A 20,971-nucleotide genomic window follows, 5' to 3' on the forward strand; every position below is an offset into this window, starting at 1 on the left:
ATGCTACTCATTTAAACTCATTGTATCCCCAAATAAATCTTTTTTCTTTTTTTTGTTTTTGATAGAGACAAGGTCTCCTTCTATTACCCAAGCTGGAGTGCAGTGGTGCAAACATGGCTCACTGTAGCCTCGACATCCCAGGCTAAACATGGCTCACTGTAGCCTCGACATCCCAGGCTCAATCGATTTCCCAGCCTCAGTCTCCTCAGTCTCCGAAGTAGCTGGGATTATAGGCATGTGCCACGATGCCTGGCTAATTTTGTATTTTTTTGTAGAGACAGGGTTTAGCCATGTTTTGCAAGCTGACCTCAAATATCTTTACTCAAGTGACCCACAGTAAATGTTAGTATTTGTGAGGTAGGGTATGTTAGAAATGTTATATTTCTAAAATGAAAACAATGACTTCAAGTAGATCGTTTCAATGGAATAAGGTTCAAAAATATTAGGTGAATGATATAACTACGCCCTACATTTCCACAATGACTTAAGTTGAAATATAACCTTGAGTGCTATAAATACAAAAAAAAATCCTCAGTGGACACTTTATTCAAACATTGATAAAATATGAGGAAAACATTGGTAAAATATGAGAAAAAATATAATTGTTTAGATTCTATATGGAATATTGGTCCATATATGAATTTTTTTGATAATTTTTTAAATGTTTGCAAAATTAATTAAGCTTTGTGGTATCCTTTCTGAATTATATTTGGCATACTAATGAAGGAACTGATTCCCTGTACAATTATTTCAAAATATGTTAAGCCTGGGCACTGTGAAAATTCTCGTGACTTTTCTGATTTTTTTCCCCTGACAGCCTTATTTTCCCCATCTTCAAAGGGCTTTTTTAAATACCTGTATGTGAAAGCATAAACATTTCTAGCCACACACCACTTTACACACACACACACACACACACACACACACACATACACACTCTCTCTCTCTCTCCTCCTTCTGTCTAAAGGATATTGTATTATTTTGTATTTTATTTTTGAGCTGTTGACCTATTAAGCTAACCTATTTGTCATCTTTTCACTTTTTCTCAATTCAGAAAAGAACGAAATTTCTCCAAAGGATAATTTAATTTTTTGGTCTAGAATAGAAGAATATACTTGCATAGGTCAGGTATGAATAACAGAAATGGAAGCTATGAGATGACACTGGCGCATTGGGGAGCATAAAATAACATGGATGGAAATAAATACCAATGGGGTTGATACAGTCATGGAAGAAACTCTGCTGAACTGAAAGAAGAAATTATTAAGTCTGTCTGCAAAGGATCTTGAAAAGCTTTACTCCAGAATAATTGTTTGAGTTCGGGAAAATACATATGCAGAAGGATTCCTAGGAATGGAAAACGTAATGTGAATATGTATGCATATAACAAAAGGACTTGTTCAAGAATAAGGAAGTTGTGACCATCACATTATACAGGCTTCTTAAGTGACAAAAGAGGATGCATTTCCCGTACAAGAAGTTTTTATAATTTCAACTTCTTAATGCATACTTATATTATCATGAATATTTTACAATGTCAATGTCTCAATGTCATCTATATTACTGTTTCTTTGACACAGCATATGCCAGACCCCTGTTACTGTAAGCTTCTTTTTAAAATGTCTAATAAAATATTCATTCAGCTTCACATTTTAGGAAAGATCACAGTAGGTAACCTTAACATAAAATACATTGCATTTTATAAAGTTTCTGTTGTACTTTGAGGATCTTCTTTTAATTGTGAGCTAGGTCTAAGTGGGACAGAGATCTGGGCAGCAAATGTGATATTCTTCAGGTGCCTTCCCCCCACCACCTGCACAAGTACATTAAAAAGTCTCTATAGAGTAAGACACTTCTTGGCATATGGCTACAACTTGGGAGACAGAAGGCTGTAGTCAAAAATCCTAGAATTAATATTAGATCTTCTTAGTCCTGGTATCAAGTCATTTCTCAGCTTTTGTGAGTAGAGTGGATTTAAGCAATTAGCTTAACTGCTCAAAATATGATATATTAACAGTATTTTGTTGTAAATTCAGTCTTTTAAATAACAAATATTAATTCAGTAGTTACTACTTCCCATACATAGATCTAGGAATTGTGACTATAGCTCCAAGGAAATAAAAAATAATTAAATAAACTCATTGATGTGTAATATGATATAAGCTAGGATAAGTGATGTGGGCAAGAATTGTTACAGTAACAGGACAGAGTGACTGCAGATTCTATTTGGAAAAGCAGTTAGTAAATAACTTTCAATGAGGCAATGTGAATACACCATACAGCATACATTCTTAAAAAGCAGTGGTTACTAGTTTTATCATCAGGATTTATAACCATTGAAAATCTATAGAAGAAGTCAAATTTTTAAAATATATCATTAGTTGAGAGGGATGGGTGCAGTGTCATATTCCTGTAATCCCAGCACTTTGGGAAGCTGAGGTTGGCGGATCACTTGAGCCCACAAGTTGGAGACCAGCCTGGGAAACATGGTGAAACCCTATCTCTACTAAAAATACAAAAAAACAATTAACATGAAGAAGGGGTGTGGTAGCACACACCTGTAGTCCCAGCTACTCAGAAGCTGAGGTAGGAAAATCTATTGAGCCTGTGTGTTCAAGGAAGCAGTAAGCCATCATGCACCACTGTACTCAGCCTAGGGACCAGAGTGAGAACTTGTCTCAAAAAAAATTATATATATATGATATATATCAAATGTTTTATATATATGACTAGTTGGAAATAATTTATTCAAATAATTTATTCAAATGATCTCTCTCCATTGTCACTGCACATATTAACATTTCATCTATCTTAATCCAATGTTAAGAACAAACAATAATAAGGGTTACTAAGGCAAAGATTAGTCTGAAAACACTTGTTATACATTGTCAAACACCATAATCATTCTTAATAAGTGACCTGCATTTTTGTATTAATATCTAATTTCATTTTTAAAATAATAAGAATTCCTTTTAAAAAAACCTTTCTAAACTGTTGTAATTATTCAAGTGGGAAATTTAAAGAAAGAAGCCAATATGTTGCTCTATAAAATCATACAAAAACAATCAGAAAGATTTCAAAATTTACACTCAAAATATACGATGTAAATATCTAGAAATAATATTAAACATTGAATATTTATTTGAGGAAATACTTGAATTAGGAAGTGTGGATTAAATAGTATATCTTATACTATATTTGATTACTGGTAATACTTAAGTTTCATTTTCCCCAACTACTACCATAAAAATAGAGCCAAAAACAGGAATTTAGGTGTTCTTGTAGTTCCAAAATGAAAGAAAGAGGAACCAGGGATCATGAGTAGGGATAAAAGTTCAATATTAAGAGTACATTCTTGAGGGAAACTGGGACTCCATTTGGAACCTTCTAAACTTCCTTTGGACCTTTTAAAAGCATATAGAATGTTTTCCAAAACTATTTGAGCATCAAGGATTAACAGGAAGATGTATTATATTAATATTTCTTTAAGTATTAACCGGGAAAAGTATCAACAGATACTTTTCATGTATACTTTTCATGTAACCGGGAACAGTATCAACAGAAGTATTAACAGGAAGAAGTATAATAGTCTCCCTTTTCCCATTGGTCAAGGTTTTGCGGTTAGGGCGAAAATCATTTACATTTCAAAGTTATGCGTGCTTGTTTAAAGAAGGAGATTTTAGAGGCATTAGCTGTATTTTCTTTTCTTTTATTTTAGTTTTGGGGTTACATGTGCAGGTTTGTTATACAGGTAAATTGCGTGTTGTGGCATTTGGTGTACAGATTATTTCATCTCCCAGATAATAAGAATAGTACCTGATAGGTAGCTTTTCAATCCTCACTCTCCTTCCACCCTCTATCCTCTAGTAGGCCCCAGTGTCATTCCCTTTTTGTGTCCACATGTACTTGATGTTTAGTTTGCATTTATAAGTAATCACATGCGGTACTTGGCTTTCTGTTACTGCGTTGGTTCACTTAGAATAATGGCCTCTAGTTCCATCCATGTTGCTGCGAAGGACATATCTCATTCTTTTTTATGGCTGAGTAGCATTTCCTGGTGTATATGTACCACATTTTGTTTATCTAGTCTACTATTGGTGGACATCTAGGTTGATCCCATGTCTTTGCTATTGTGAGCAGTGCTGCAATGAACATAGATGTGCATGTGCCTTCATCGTAGAATAATTTGTATTCCTTTGGGTGTATACCCAAATAATATGATTGTGGGGTAGAATAGTAATTCTGTTTTAAATTCTTTCAGAAGTCTCTGAACTGCTTCCCACAATGGATGAACTAATTTACATTCTTACCAGCAGTGTTTAATCGTTCTCTTTTCTCCTAAACCTCACCCTCATCTGCTATTTTTTGACTTTTTTATAATAGCCATTCTGACTGGTGTGAGATGGTATCTCATTGTGGCTTTTATTTGCATTTCTGTAACGATTATTGATGTTGTGCATTTTTTACACGTGTGTTGGCCATATATATATATGTCTTTGTTTGAAAAGTGTCTGTTTGTGTGCTTTGCCTATTTATTAACAGAGTTGTTTTGTTTTTGCTTGTAAGTTTGTTTAAGTTTCTTATAGATTCTGAATATAAGACCTTTGTAGCATGCATAGTTTGCATCTGATATTTGCTGTATTGAGAAACATAGAAGCAGAAAGTCAAAGGCAGGGCTCAACAGGTTGGGGGATACAAGTATAAATTAAAGACATTTCACAGAGTATACGTATATCAAGTCATCATGTTGTACACCTTAAATATATATAGTTTTTATTTGTCAATCATACCTAAATAAGGCTGGGGAAAATTTTTAAAATAACATAGATACACTTCTATTTTATAAAACTCATCATTTCTTGGAACTCAGAATCCATTTTCACATAAGATAATTGTAACATGAAAGTGTCTTAAATCAGTAATATAACCCCTAATGTACTATACTTGTGAAGTAAAACAATGTATTCCAAATTTTGAAATACCTAGAAAAAATTACCCCAATACATCAACATGATAATACAAAAGGCGGTGTCTGAAATACCTTGACTGGATCATTACACATCCTATGTATGTAACAAAATATTACATGTACCTCATAAATATGTACAAATGTTATGTATCAATTAAAAATACATAAATATTGAAAGTAAATAAAACAAAGAAAACACTAAGGCATTGCTAAAATCACAGATGAGTTTGAAAAATCTAACACAATAGGTAATAAGCAATCTACATATTTGTATAGTGATAAAAATGTTTAACAGTAGAACTAAATTAGATTTGATCGTTGGCATCCACAGACACATTTATAAAGCAGGCTACCTTTTACTCACTCCGTCATATATATTCCTTTATTTTTAAGTTGAACTTTTTTTTACTCTTTGTCCATTTTCTTGTACCTATTCTCTCTTGTTTAAAAGATTGTTTCTAGGAAACATTCTGATACTATTCATTTATCATTTATTGTAAATTGATTCAATCTGTTATCTCACGTTTTAATTTAAGCATGTTATTTCCTGTCTTTTAATGATACTTCAAAAAAGCAATGACATCATAAGTATATTCTGTTTATTATTTGATTCTCCTTTCTTCACTTTGGAAATTACTTCCAAAATAAACTACAGTATGTGCAAATAAATTCTTGCTAAATTCTCTAATTTGTGTCAGTGGAGAGACCCACATTGAAACATATGTATTATTACACAGCTAATTTCATCTACAAAACACTATTTATTTCAAAAGAAATAGGTGTGTGTGTGTTTGTGTGTGTGTGTGCTTGTGTATAAGTTTCATTCAAATTTCTTTCTTCAGGTTAATATAATGTAAACCTTAGAGTAGTTATTTCACAACTTAGCAATTTGAGCTAAACAAAAATAAGTGTAGTCGAATTAATTGCAATATAAGAAAAAATTGTCTCTCAAATATTGTTACTATTTTATCACACTGCAAAGTGATAAAATTGTTATTCTAGAATCTTGATTGCGAAGAAAAACAGCCAACAAGATGCAAATTACTAGTCAATAAGTACATATTTTAAAAATAACAGCTATACATTCTTAAAATAATTTTGTATTTCTATTATTCAAATGCTTCTTGAGCTATAAGAAAATGACCATATCCTAATCTTGAAATTTCAGTTTAATCAATATATGAGTTTGATTTAACAATATAATTCTCCAAAATCTTCGTAGTGATAAAAAGAAACCATACTTGTTTCTATTGCTACTTTATATTTTTTTGAAGGATATATGCTAAGTAAATACCATTGTATAAGACTTATATGTTTATTTCTGTTTTCAAAGTCTCCTAATATACATATTTTTCATCAACTTATATCATGTTAATTATGTGTTCTGAGCAATAACATTCTTAGTTTCTTTGGTAAAAATTTCTTATTTAACATCTATCATATCAGTAGCCATTATATGTTACTAAGCACTTGGAAGATATGTTTTTTGTGAATACAAGTACTTCAATTCTTTACAGTTCAAATAATTAAGAATCCACACATTCATTTATCTTATTTTTTCAATTTTCATATTAAATAAAATATTTTAATAATAAACAAAATATTTTTACACATCAAAAGTATCCTTTTTCAGAACAAAAGATGTTTTGTTTTTTAATAATCAAAATTTGATAAGATTTTTAACTCCTATTCAAACCAGCAGTGTAAAATTTACTGAATGTGAGGTGTTCAATATTCCAAAATTATAGTTCTTAGTGACTAGTCTCATGATGTAAATGAGAGATTTCACTTCTTTTTTGAAATTATCTAAAAAGTAGTAAATCATGTATTTAAAATATGAAATAGTGGCCAGGCATGGTGGCTCATGCCTGTAATACCAGCACTTTGGGAGGCTGAGGCAGGCAGATCACTTGAGGTCAGGAGTTCGAGACCAGCCTGGCTAACATGGTTGAAACCTCACCTTTACCAAAACAAAAACAGAACAAACAAACAAACAAAAACACAAATTGGCTGGGCGTGGTGGCATGCACCTGTAGTACCAGCTACTTGGGAGGCTGAAGTGGGAGAATAGCTTGAACCCGGGAGGTGGAGGTTGCAGTGAGTCAAGATAGTGCCACTGCACTCCAGCCTGGGTGACAGAGTGAGACCCTGTCTCAAAAAAAGAAAAAAAAGAAAACAAAAAACTTTCATATATAACATATTAACCTTTAGTATCATTGTTTAAAACTTATTAATGATAAATATCATATTTTTTATTAATAAAGTAACTATTTCCCAGGAATTATTATGAGCTAAAAGGGTTATTACTTTTAAATATTTTATAAAGTAGGTGGAGTAATAGTGCTTTTTTCACTCTTATACTGTGTTAATGAATCTATGCCTCAGAAGAGAATAAATATCTCAGAAGATTATGAGTCATTTTATGGCAAGATCTGTGTTTTATTTATCTTATTGCCTTTTACACATATTCACAGTCATTAGATAATTTTGCATATTTAAATGCAATTGTCAAGTGCTTTTCATTATTTAATTCATTAATATGTGCACAGTTGATTGTTTTCATGAGTAAACAAGTATGCCAATCCTGACAAATATCATAATAAAATTATAGCATGTGTTTTTATTTTCTCTCAGGTGTTGGGAAGAAGATATTTACATTCCATATTTTGTAGTTAGTGTGAGGCTGATCTACATAAAATATGATAAATTACGTTTGTTGCAGAAATGTAATTCAAAACAGTATCATTCCTGAACTCAGAACCATCTCCCCAAGAGTAGCAGAGAAATAAAACACTTTTATTACTGACTAATATTTATACTAGAATATAATGGGCATCCAAGGCAATCTGCTCAGATAGCAAACACAGAAACCGATAGCACCCTTACATATAGCCAATCAGATACAACCCATTTCATAAATGTTTCCAAGATAAGCAATAACTAGTCTTCATTAAGAGAACATGACAGCACCATTTTCACGCAGACTTGAGCCAGGTTCATCCAGTAATTATAGTGACCATCTTTGTCAGCTAACTGGCTTTATCAAGAGTATAAACAAACTTTTCTTATCTTTATAATAAAAAGGTAGTTTTGCAAGTTGGAGCAAGAAGTTCACCAAAGTTGGGCTCCTATCTCCATACAGAAAATTAGACGTAGGGGTGTTATCTCACTTGATGTTTACCTTTCAAAGAGATGGTACTGAAGCTTTAGAGAAAGGCATTTCTGAGTCAACATAAAGCTGGCCGAAATTTTATAACATTTTGAAAAGGATTTACATTCATTTAAGGAAATGTGACATTCATTTCAAAGATAGGAAAAATACTTAAAGCTACAAGTTTTTTTAAGTATATGCTCTGAGAAAAAAGGGAGGTGACAAGAAGTCAATTCCCTTATTTTCACCAGGAAGAATTAAGCCTCCTATTTTAAACTTTTATTTGTCTTTATAACCTTAACACATACTAAATCACACACAAGAATAAGAGTAATATCATGACATGCCTTAAAAAAAAGTTTCAAAATTATTACTAGAGGTTTTTGAAATTTGTACTATGAGTTTTTATAAGCCATTGATTTCTAATATATTTTGACTACAACTTTAAAACTAACATTATTCTTAGTAAAGAATCACGTCCGCACATTATTTATTTATTTATTTTTAATCAACTAATGACCTGGCAAACAACTAGTGGACTCACGGAAGTCTGAAACCCTATTTTAAAATTGCCAGCTACTCGGAAGACTGAGGTAGGAGAATTGCTTGAACCCAAGAGGCAGAGGTTGCAGTGAGCCGAGATCTTGCTACTGTACTCCAGCCTGGCTGAGAGTGAGACCTTGTATCCCAAAAAAAAAAAGAAAAAGAAAAAAAAAAAAAGAAAACATTTCCAACCTCTTTGATGTTTCGTGGAAACCATGTTGAAGTTATGTTTCCTTATACATTCAGAGAAAACTTTTGTCATGCATTTTATAGATTCTAGCCAGCCAAGAAATAAAATAAATTCTGTGTTAAGAAGAAAATAATAAATATTGAATCAATTAAAATATATTAATAGACAATGAGTTTAAAATACAGATAGTCTGGTTAGAAATAGGGAGTATTACAAATATTGACATTGTGTGAGATGGTTAGAAAATATGGAGAATTATATATGTGCCATGAATAATTTCCTAATCATTATTAGCAAAGAGTTAATTATATTAAGCCTAGGTTGGATGAGCAGGACATTATGGCACACACATATTATTTACATTATGAAGTTATCTAGGAGAAAATATAAAATTAAAATTGTTACCTCACTCCTAGTCCAGGAAGATGTGTTCGTATCGAGAATTGAATACACGATGAACTACTCTAGTTTTTTTATTCTTTATAGAATGAGACATAAGAAATTCATAGTTTTTAAATCATGAATAAATACAACTCATACATTTATAAAACAGCTAAAGTACTTATAAAATACTGTGTGTCATGACTGTATTAAATGCTTTTCACGTATTGGCAATCTCATTTATGAAAATTGAGGCAAATATTTTCAATAGAATTAGCAAATAAAATTCAATGTTACCCATCGGACTAATTTTCAGACAACTATTTTCAGTCAGTAATAAGACTGGAATTTTGCTCATTTTTAATAAAGAAAAACATAAATTTAAATAATATATACACATTATCTTGTTTCCAAAAAACATTTGACAAAGTTTTATATATACGTAAAACCATACATGTATATATGTTATAACCACATATATACAATTTAAAACCATATATATAACCATATATACATATATAATCATATATAACCATATATGCATATATGTATAATGTATATATGTACGTATATATCATATATATGTGTATAATCATACATAACCATATATACATATACATAACCATATATGTATATATATATTTAACCATATATATACATATATGGTTATGTACATACACATATATGGTTATATATATGGTTTTAAATTGATGTTGAGTTTTGTCAAATGTTTATTTGGAAACTGAAGGTAATTTTTATATATATATTTAATGAATATATATTATATATGTATATATAAATATAGTGTCATGCTCTTAATACCTTAACATGAATGATTAACGATAATAAAAGAAGAAAGGTATACAATCTAAAGCCCCAAATTATGAACATCCACAATTATTTAATGTTTGTGAAGGCAAAAGTCAATGAAAGAGAAATTACAAATAATGAAAATAAGAAACAAAATTATCATTAGTTACAGATACCATATTTAAACAACTGAGTTGAAGATAATTGCTTTAAAAATCTTTGAGAAACAATAAAAAGACTCCATTATTTCTAAGGTGAAAAATGTTTCTCGTATAAATTTTATCATTACAAATGTGCAAGCAATCAAAGTGTCTATCAATAGGCAACAAATATAATAAAAGATTAAAAGATGATGTACATCCATTAGGAAAAATTAATTTTAGGAAAAAGTTTAGGGAAATTAATTATGGAAAATTATGAATTATAATTATGAATGTGTTATTGTGTATATTTGGAGGAGGATTTAAATATTTGTAATGTTCTTTGATTTGAGGAGACATGTTCCATCACCAGTATTTTAATACTCAATTTTCCAATATAAACTTGAAAAAATGTTTATTCTCCTATACTTTTTGTTATATTTTGTCTCATTTCTTCAAATATGGTTACTTAAATAAGTAATATTCTAGTACATTTAAGTTATTTTTTTTCAGATTGCTTTTTTACAACACTTTACTTTTACCATAATATATATAACTCAGATAATGGTTGCCAGATCACCCAAATAGGCAAGAGAAAATGGAAGCCTGGATTTCATGTCAAATGTCTTATTTTTAAAGGATATCGACTTAGTCAACTACAAAACAGTGTCTGAGTCAATACAACTTTTTCTTCAGGACGTGCTTTCTCCTCACTTATAAAGGGGTTGTAATGGAGAATTAGGTAAGAGTCTATAATGAGCTATGTTATGGTAGAGTTAGATGTAATAAAGAGAAGTTTCAGTTTTAAGATGTACACAGTATATGAAACCAGTAACTGCATTTAAGGGTAAGAGAAAGAGGAAATTCAAGAATAGATATCACTGAAGTTTCTATATTAGGTAACAATACTAAATGAATTTAAAATATACCCTCAGATGATTAGGTACATTAACTTAGCTTCAAAGAAAAACATGAATTAGAGAAACCAGTTTGGGCACCAATACGATCTGAGTAGTAAACGGAACAGTGAGGGAAGATGAGGTCTTCCACGGAGATAATGCAGATTAGTTACTAGAAAGAATGATGGAAGGGCTGGGAAAAGGAGTTTAAAAGGATAATACGAAAGTGCCATTAAGGTGAAGTGCTCCAGGAGAGTTTGCCTTCAGTGAAACGGAAAGTATAGAACTGTAAAAATGCACAAGAGATTTGGTAAAATATGCCATTTGAAACATTGTCAGCCAGATTTTATCAATTGAGAAGTAAATGGGAAGGAGGCACATTTGGAAATACAGAAACATTTTAGTTTGTGTTTAGTTTTAGTTTGATTTCCTTTGACTGTTTTACCTTTAGATCTAGGAGATGAAGCTATTCGAATGGAAAGATAGCAAATAGAAACATTTTCAAAAGAAGAAAGGGGAATCCAGTTGCAGGCAAAAAGTCAAGGTAAGGAAATATATTTTGAGTTAAAATCCATCCCCCCTAGATTTACACTGTAACTCTTACAATAATTTATCTGTTCTGTTTAAACCCTTACCAATAAAAACAGATTGTGTGGGTTCACTGGGAAATTTTCATTAGATGAAAAGAAAAAAATATAAGTAATAGGTTTCTCAATGTCAACAGTAAATATAAAGGAGGTGTTTTGGAACTTTTCAACATTAATTTAGCCTATCAAAGGATATATTTTGGGCCATAGTGTTAAGTATGTCTTATCTATCATAAGGATTTCATTAATTAGAAACATATTTCAAAATCTTTATTTTTATACAGGCTTATTCAAATATCACTCCAAATGGAAAAATTGTATTTAAGCTATACACAAATAGCAAAGGTTTCTGTTTTTTCTCAACATTCCCTTCCCTTTCTACTTCAATACTACTTTACCCTTGTGAAGAATTCGTAGACTTCAGTTATGCAACATTGCACAATTCTTTGTATTATCTTCAATGAGAGTGATCACTATTTATGCCAAAGCTGAAGCTTATAGTTCTTTACATTGAAATACGTACTTCAATATTTCTTCTGACTTTGTTTTCTTTCATTTATATTATTACTCTGTCATTTTTATTCAGCTGAAAATAGTGACTAAAGCTGAAAACTCCTTTATCCAGCCCCTTCATCATTCTTATGGCTTATGAACACATTTTTGATATTTTAGATACATTTAAATAACTCAGTTTTGAAGATAACTCAATCCTTATTAATACTTATTGAATAAAACTTACTTAGAAAATGTTTTTGCTTTTTTGAAACATTCACAAGACACATAGTTGTCAAACAAATTTCTTTTTGTAGCATGATAGGCTTTATCAATTACAAGAAAGAGCAAATCTAATTTACCTTGACTCCAGTAATACAGTTACTTCTCTTTCAAATGACACAGTATTGTTTTTCCATTGACAGAACTGCATGTGGTTTAGATGTTATTGTTGTGTCAGGAACCTAAACATAGTGATTAACAATTGGTAATTTAGTATTGATTTCGGGGAAGTTTAGTGTTCTTCTGCCAAGCTTCACCTGATAAAATCTAATATTTTTAGCAATGGCTTAGGAAACAGAATTTCAAAACTTATGTGTACTCTAGTTATCTAAAATTTTAGAAATTAAAAAAATAACATTAGAGTGGCAAAAAACAGTAAGAAGATTTTTTAAATAATCAATGCAGGTATCATCTTTTCTGAGTAGCCATACTGTCACGTTTCTCCAGGAGGTGCCTCTCCTAATGGGTTCATCCAGAACGATGTGTTATCTTCTATCTCTCTATTTGATAAACTTAAGACTTTATATGTCTGTGCCCTCACTTGAATGGCAGCTCCTGGAAAGTCAATAATGTGTTATAAAAATCCGAATCTTCAAGAACTTATACAATATTTGAAGTTAATAAATTTATATTGAATGAATGGAATATGCTAACATTTTATATAATGTTTAGCTGGAAGCATTTATTAGTTTAAATGGAGGAAGTAATTTAATGAAGATTAAAGTTCAAGGCATGTATGATTTTTATTAAGTTATTAGAGAACTTGAGTTTAGGAAAAAGCAGAGCAGTAGGTATATGCATTTGAATTTTCAGAGCTATAAGCCTCTAGAATGTGAGGACACATTATGCATTCATATATTTAACAAGTAATTTCTTAGGCACTTGCTATATACCAGACTTTATCCTAAATAGTAGGGGACAATGTACAGAACAGAGATATCCTGCCATTCCAATACTCACATTCAAATAGATAAGAAAGACCACCACAATTTAAAAAAATAAATGGAGTCTATCACTGATGGGCATTTGCGTTGGTTCTAAATCTTTGCTATTGTTAATAGTGCTGCAATAAACATATGTGTGCATGTGTCTTTATAGTAGAATGATTTGTAATCTTTGGGTATATATCCAGTAATGGGATTGCTGGGTCAAATGGTATTTCTGGTTAGAGATCCCTGTGGAATAGCCACACTGCCTTCCACAATGGTTGAACTACTTTATACTCCCACCAACAGTGTAAAAGCATTTCTATTTTTCCATATCCTCTCCAGCAACTGTTGTTTCCTGACTTTCCATACACCATGGAATACTATGCAGCCATAAAAAGGATGAGCTCATGTCCTTTGCCAGGATATGGATAAAGTTGGAAACCATCATTCTTAGCAAACTAACATGGAACAGAAAACCAAACACCGCATGTTCTCACTCATAAGTCGGAGTTAAACAATGAGAATGCGTGGACACAGGGAGGGGAACATCACACACTGGGGCCTGTTGGGTGGTGGGGGCCTAGGGGAGGGATAGCGTTAGGAGAAATACCTAATGTAGATGACAGGTTGATTGGTGCAACAAACCACCATAGCACGTGTATACCTGCGTAACAAACCTGCATGTTCTGCACATGTATCCTAGAACATAAAGTATAATAATAATTAAAAAAAAAGTAAACGGATATGTCAAAAAATGGGAGAAACTCAAAAAGAAATTGGTGAAATTTTAGACTGAGTAGTCAGAATGTCCTCTACATCAATGACAACTAGCAGAAATATAAGTCATGTAGCAAGTTGTACAAATATCTTAGAGGAGAACATTCCAAGAGGGGAAAAAGCAAATACAAAAGACCTGAGATAGGAGTATACTCACATATTTAAAGAGTAAGGCAGTTAAAGCAGATAGCACATAGTGACATAAGCAAAAGTAGAAGGACATCAGGTTTGAGACATCAGGTTCTGCTGTAGGTGACATCTTAGAGGCTCTGTGAGCACTGGGGTTTAATGTCAAGTGTATTGTGAGTTCAAAAAGAGTTATGAGCAAGGTTTGATATGATCTGCCTTATGATTTTCAAAGATCTTTAGTGTGTGGAAAATAAGCTTTTCCAAAAGAGGAATTAGTTACAGTGTGTTTGCCAGCGTTCAGGTGGCTGGATGTAAATGGTAAAGGTGAAGGTGACGAGAAACAGCCAGATTCCATATGTATTATGTTAGTTCAGCTGAATCAAGGTGCAAATACACTGGATAAGGACATGAATAAGGTAAATAAGCGATGACTCCATACGTTTTGACTGGAGTAACTAGATAAGTTTTGATAAGAATTATTTTTGTTCCCTTATTGGTGTCATGTTGATCTCCCAAAGAAAGAACGTTATGAACATAGAGCTGAAGATAAGATTTATTTAGCTTAATAAATGACAAAAATGTTTATTTTAACTTTTTACTAAAAGTTTTAGCTCTAGAAAGGAATTATCTTATTAAACTTCTGTGGTGAATTATGTAATAAGTCTGAATTCAAAATCTCGGCAGCTTTTAGTACTGCAAATTATTTAAAGAGACATCCAGATTCCACATGTATTATGTTGGAAGAGTTGAATCAAGATGCTAGTTAATTGGATAAGAATATGGATAGTATTCATATTTATGCATCCAAAATTTTATAATGCATTAAGCCCTATATTTTTTATCTCTGATTTTGTTTCCAAAAAATTTAACGTAACATTTATATTTTTCACTTAGATCTTAAAAGTCTTAAAAGAAGAAAGGAATTGTGTAAATGAAAGATACAGATGTTTACTGATAGCCCTGTTAAATAAGTAATTTTTAAGTCTATTATTTCTGTAACATTTCCCATAATATTGATTATCTGATATTTATATTAAAACTATCACCATGTCCTATTCAATATATCCTACTCTCAAAGATGAATAGTTTATTAAATTAAAGATAATTGTAAACGATTCTCAATCTAGTTGCCAAAAAAACAGAAATAAAATTTTAAAAAATTAAAGGTAAAGAAAATATTATAGTCAAGCAAGTTTTGAAGAACAAAGCTGAAGGACTTACATTGCTAGACTTAAAGACTGATTCCAAAGTTACATTAAATGGCTGGGCACGTTGGATCCCACCTGTAATCCTAGCACTTTGGGAGGTCAAGAAGGGCGGACTGCCTGAGCTCAGGAGTTCAAGACCAGCCTGGCCAACACAGTGAAACCCCGTCTCTACTGAAATACAAAAAATCAGCCAGGTGTGTTGGCAGGCACCTGTAATCCCAGCCGCTCAGGAGGCTGAGGCATGAGAATTGCTTGAAACCAGGAGGTGAGGTTGAAGTGAGCTGAGATCCTGCCACTGCACTCCAGCCTGGGCAACAAAGCAAAACTCTGTCTCAAAACAAAACAAAACAACAACAACAAAAAAAAAAAAACAGTCACATGAATTTAGAGAGTGTAAGACTGGCACAAGAAAAGATAAAGGACCTGAGTGCGGAGGGAAGGGTGGGTTGGCATGAAAGACAGAGAGCCTAGAAACAGATCCAAATTATACCATGGCCAGGCGTGGTGGTTCATTCCTGTAATCCCAGCACTTTGGGAGGCCAAGGCGGTTAAATCACGAGGTCAGAAATTCAAGAGCAGCCTAGCCAACATAGTGAAACCCTGTCGCTACTAAAAATACAAAAATTAGCCGGGTGTGGTGGCAGCTACTCTTGGAAGCTGAGATGGGAGAATCACTTGAACCTGGGAGGCAGAGGTTGCAGTGAGCTGAGACCACATCATTGCACTCCAGCTGGGAGACAGAGTGAGACTCAGTCTCAAAAAACAAACCAACAAAAATACATTTTATATATATATATATAAATATTTATATATATATAATTTATATATATACACCATTATATATATTTATTATATATACCATTATATATAGTATATATATGTACATAATGGTGTATATATATATGTGGTATATATAATATATATAATGGTATATATATAATGGTGTATATACAATGGTATATACATATATAATGGTATATATATACATATATAATGGTATATATACAGTGGTATATATATGGTGTGTATATATATAAAATGATGTGTGTATGTACATATAATGGTATCAAACTAAAACTAAACACAAACTAAAATGTTTGTGTATTTCCAAATGTGCCTCCTTCCCATTTACTTCTCAATTGACAAAATCTGGCTGACAATGTTTCAAATGGCATATTTTACCAAATCTCTTGTGCACTTTTACAGTTCTATACTTTCTATAGTTTGATTTGCTTTGACTGATTTACCTTTAGACCTAGGAGATGAAGCTATTTGAATTGAAAGAGATAGCAAATAGAAACATTTTCAAAAGAAGAAAGGGGAATCCAGTTGCAGGTAAAAAGTCAAGGTAAGGAAATATATTTTGAGTTAAAATCCATCACCCCTAGATTTACACTGTAACTCTTACAATAATTTATCTGTTCTATTTAAACCCTTACCAATAAAAACATATTGTGTGGGTTCACTGGGAAATTTTCATTAGATTAAAAGAAAAAAAATATAAGTAATAGGTTTCTCAATGTCAACAGAAAATATAAAGGAGGTGTTTTGGAGGGGAGAGGATGTGGAGAAATAGGAACACTTTTACACTGTTGGTGGGACTGTAAACTAGTTCAACCCTTGTGGAAGTCATTGTGGTGATTCCTCAGGGATCTAGAACTAGAAATACCATTTGACCCAGCCATCCCATTACTGGGTATATACCCAAAGGACTATAAATCATCCTGCTATAAAGATACACTCACACATATGTTTATTGCGGCACTATTCACAATAGCAAAGACTTGGAACCAACCCAAATGTCCAACAATGATAGACTGGATTAAGAAAATGTGGCACATATACACCATGGAATACTATGCAGCCATAAAAAATGATGAGTTCATGTCCTTTGTAGGGACATGGATGAAATTGGAAATCATCATTCTCAGTAAACTATCGCAAGGACAAAAAACCAAACACCGCATATTCTCACTCATAGGTGGGAATTGAACAATGAGAACACATGGACACAGGAAGGGGAACATCACACTCTGGGGACTGTTGTGGGGTGGGGGAGGGGGAAGGGATAGCATTAGGAGATATACCTAATGCTAAATGGCGAGTTAATGGGTGCAGCACACCAGCATGGCACATGTATACATATGTAACTAACCTGCACATTGTGCACATGTACCCTAAAACTTAAAGTATAATAATAATAAAAAAAGGAACTTTTCAATATTAATTAGCCTATCAAAGGGTATATTTTGGGCCATAGTGTTAAGTATGTCTTATCTATCATAAGGATTTCATTAATTAGAAACATATTTCAAAATCTTTATTTTTATACAGGCTTATTCAAATATCACTCCAAATGGAAAAATCGTATTTAAGTTATGCACAAATAGGAAAGGTTTCTGTTTTTTCTCAACACCCCCTTCCCTTTCTACTTCTGTACTGCTTTACTCTTGTGAAGAATTCGTAGACTTCAGTTATGCAACCTGAATGAGTTTTGCTGTTACTAGTCATTGTTCTATAAAGTAGGTGTTCTTATAAACTTAGTTTTTACAAAATAATGTTAACTTTAACAACTTGTAATGAACAATATATTTAATATTTAAATTGGAAATCAAATGAAATATTTAATTTTTAACAAAATACAGGAGAAAAAACATTGTTTTATTTTTAAAACTCAAATATGAAACTGCAGTCTTCTCTGTGGACATAAAACAAATGTTGGAAATAAAGCATATTTAAAAACCAAAGTGCTTCAGAAAATGGGGTTATATTATTATTACAAAAATTATTTTTTATATTAATGTTGCTTTAATAGTTTGCTTTTTGTTTAAGACATGTTATGAAGTTTCCAAGATTATTACTAAACTACATAGAAAACATCTATCACCAAATTATAAGTTATCTTTAAATTAACTAGGAATTTCTATAGATGGCTATGAAACTTATTCTCTTAAAAGTAGATATATGGTGAAATAAATAAGAAATATGTTTTTCTGCTAAAAATATAATATTATATTCAGAAAACAATTACACTTAACCAAGATTCCAAACCCCAGTACTAAGGCATGATATTGCTGTGCCAAATAATTCATTTCCATCTATTTTTCCAAATCACTAGTTACTAATTATTTCTAAAATAAATAAATTTCCCTAGTTTTTAAATAAATTTACTGGCAAATATCCTTAAAATTGCTTAATATTATATAGTCCATTTTTGACCAAAGTCATCATTTACTTCCAGTTCCTTTTGTAAAACCAGACAGTAACAATTATCAGTAATTGTGGGTACCAGTTTAATAAATAAGAGATTCTGTAGAATTTTCAAAGATCTTACTTTCATGAGTAGGACACTTTCCTAAAGGTACATTTTATCTAAGCTTATAGCCACTTTTATTGGATTCATTTTATTTAGATAGAATTAAGGAATAGTTTCTGTCAAAATAGCAAGGATTTTCTTCTGAGTTTAGGCTTTCATCAATTTATAGGAGGGGTTCATTCCCAAAACTGTTATACTGCTAATGTATACCTGAAATCCTAGAGATGAGAAAGTGTCTATTACAACACCAAAGTGGTATTCAAAGCAGAATCTTACTTGACTTATGTGTTAGTCAATTTTCACGCTCCTGATAAAGACATACCTGAAACTGGGTAATTTTTAAAGAAAAAGAGGTTTAATGGACTCACAGTTCCACATGGCTGGGCAGGCCTCACAATCATGGTGGAAGGCAAACGAAGAACAAAGGCACGTCTTACATGGCGGTGGAAGGCAAATGAAGAACAAAGGCACGTCTTACATGGCAGCAGACAAAGAAACACGAGAAAGCTTGTGTAGGAAAACTCCCCTTTATAAAATCATTAGATCTCATGAGACTTATTCACTGTCAGAAAAAACAGTATGATGACCCCATGATTCAATTATCTCCCACTAGGTCCCTCCCACAACACGTAGGAATTATGGGAGCTACAGTTCGAGATGAAATTTGGGTGGGGACACAGCCAAACCACATCAACTAATAATAGGCCTCAATTTCTGCCTTGCCTGCTAGAAAACTCAGAATTCAGTTCAGTGCTTACATGCAATAACAAATTCAGCCAGATATGCTGCACATCTAAATCTTCTCCTTGTTCATAACATTTGAATTTCTATATTTTCTTTTAATTATAGTCTTCCTATTTCAATAATTTTTAATATTGAAAGATATCTAAACTTGAAAATTGGTAAGATATAAGCCACATTATAATAATCCAGAGTGATAACTTTTTAATGAGTATTATTTTACTTCCAATTGTAAAAGTATCTCAGGTTCTTTTAGTCTTTCCTTGTCAAATAACAATAAGCAATATTTTGACCTACTAGGTCCTCCATGTTGATTTAGTTAGAGATTAATAATTCTGCATAGTTTAATATAACAAATAAATCATTAATATTCCAAAAGACTAATGGAGTCTCCGGCTTCTATCCCATCATATAGAGAGTTATACACAGTGTCTTTCCTACCAACAACAACAAAAACTTTACTAACTTCAAATGCATGTTGTTTTTGAAATGCATTGAAACACTGTATTCATAAAGCAAGTAATGACCCCAAAATCTAAGGAGAGACAGTACATTTGAGGCAAAAGGAGAAATGAGTATGTACTTACTTGGAAAGATTCAACTAGATACTGATAGGATTAGTTTAGCTAGAATAGCTCAAAAATTGGTGAAGGCTGAGTGTGGGCCAGAAGAATAATGTGAACCATTGTTAAGGCTTTTCCTGCAGAAACCCCACCAGACACTCATAGGAAGTATCTTAAAGACCCTTAAATGTCCATAATGGTGCAGAAATGAGTAGGGAAACAGCAGTTATGCAATAGGGGCAAGAAACACTGCCCAAATGTTTCTCTATCATCTTCACTATGAAACAAAAACTTTAATTTCCAATGGTCCATGCAGTAGCACTATTGACCTTAAGACATTGTTAAACACCTATTGTAACTAGTAGAAGGAATCAGGAAGGGGCTAAAGATCTATTCTTAGAAGAGAAGCAGTATTACAGACTCAGCCCATAGCTACAACCAGGAAAGGGGCAGAGAAGGCCATACCACCAAGACCCAGGTATGATACTGGTCTAAAACTAAGCCAGAAAAAAGAATCAAACATATCTACCTCCTACTTCTCTAACATCTTCCACTACCAAACTAAGAGGCTTCAAATAAATAACAACAAAAATTGCTGAGAGAGAAATAAGAGAGGAACAAGAGTATGCAAGGACTGAATCTGAGGTACAAAGGGAAAACATGTAACTCAAAATCTAACAGAAATTGACCTGGTAAGTTTTACTCCACCTTAGGCAAGAAGTAGCTTTACAGGAATTTGAAAATGTTGCTGCATTTTGGGTAAATATCAACAGTAAATTTTAAATTTAGAGCAACTCTTAACCAGATTTACATTAACCCCCACATCAGAATAAACAAAGAAAAAAAATGCCTTCATCTCCAGGC

Source organism: Pongo abelii, chromosome 5, assembly GCF_028885655.2.
Source record: "Pongo abelii isolate AG06213 chromosome 5, NHGRI_mPonAbe1-v2.0_pri, whole genome shotgun sequence".
NCBI classification, from domain to species: Eukaryota; Metazoa; Chordata; class Mammalia; order Primates; family Hominidae; genus Pongo; species Pongo abelii.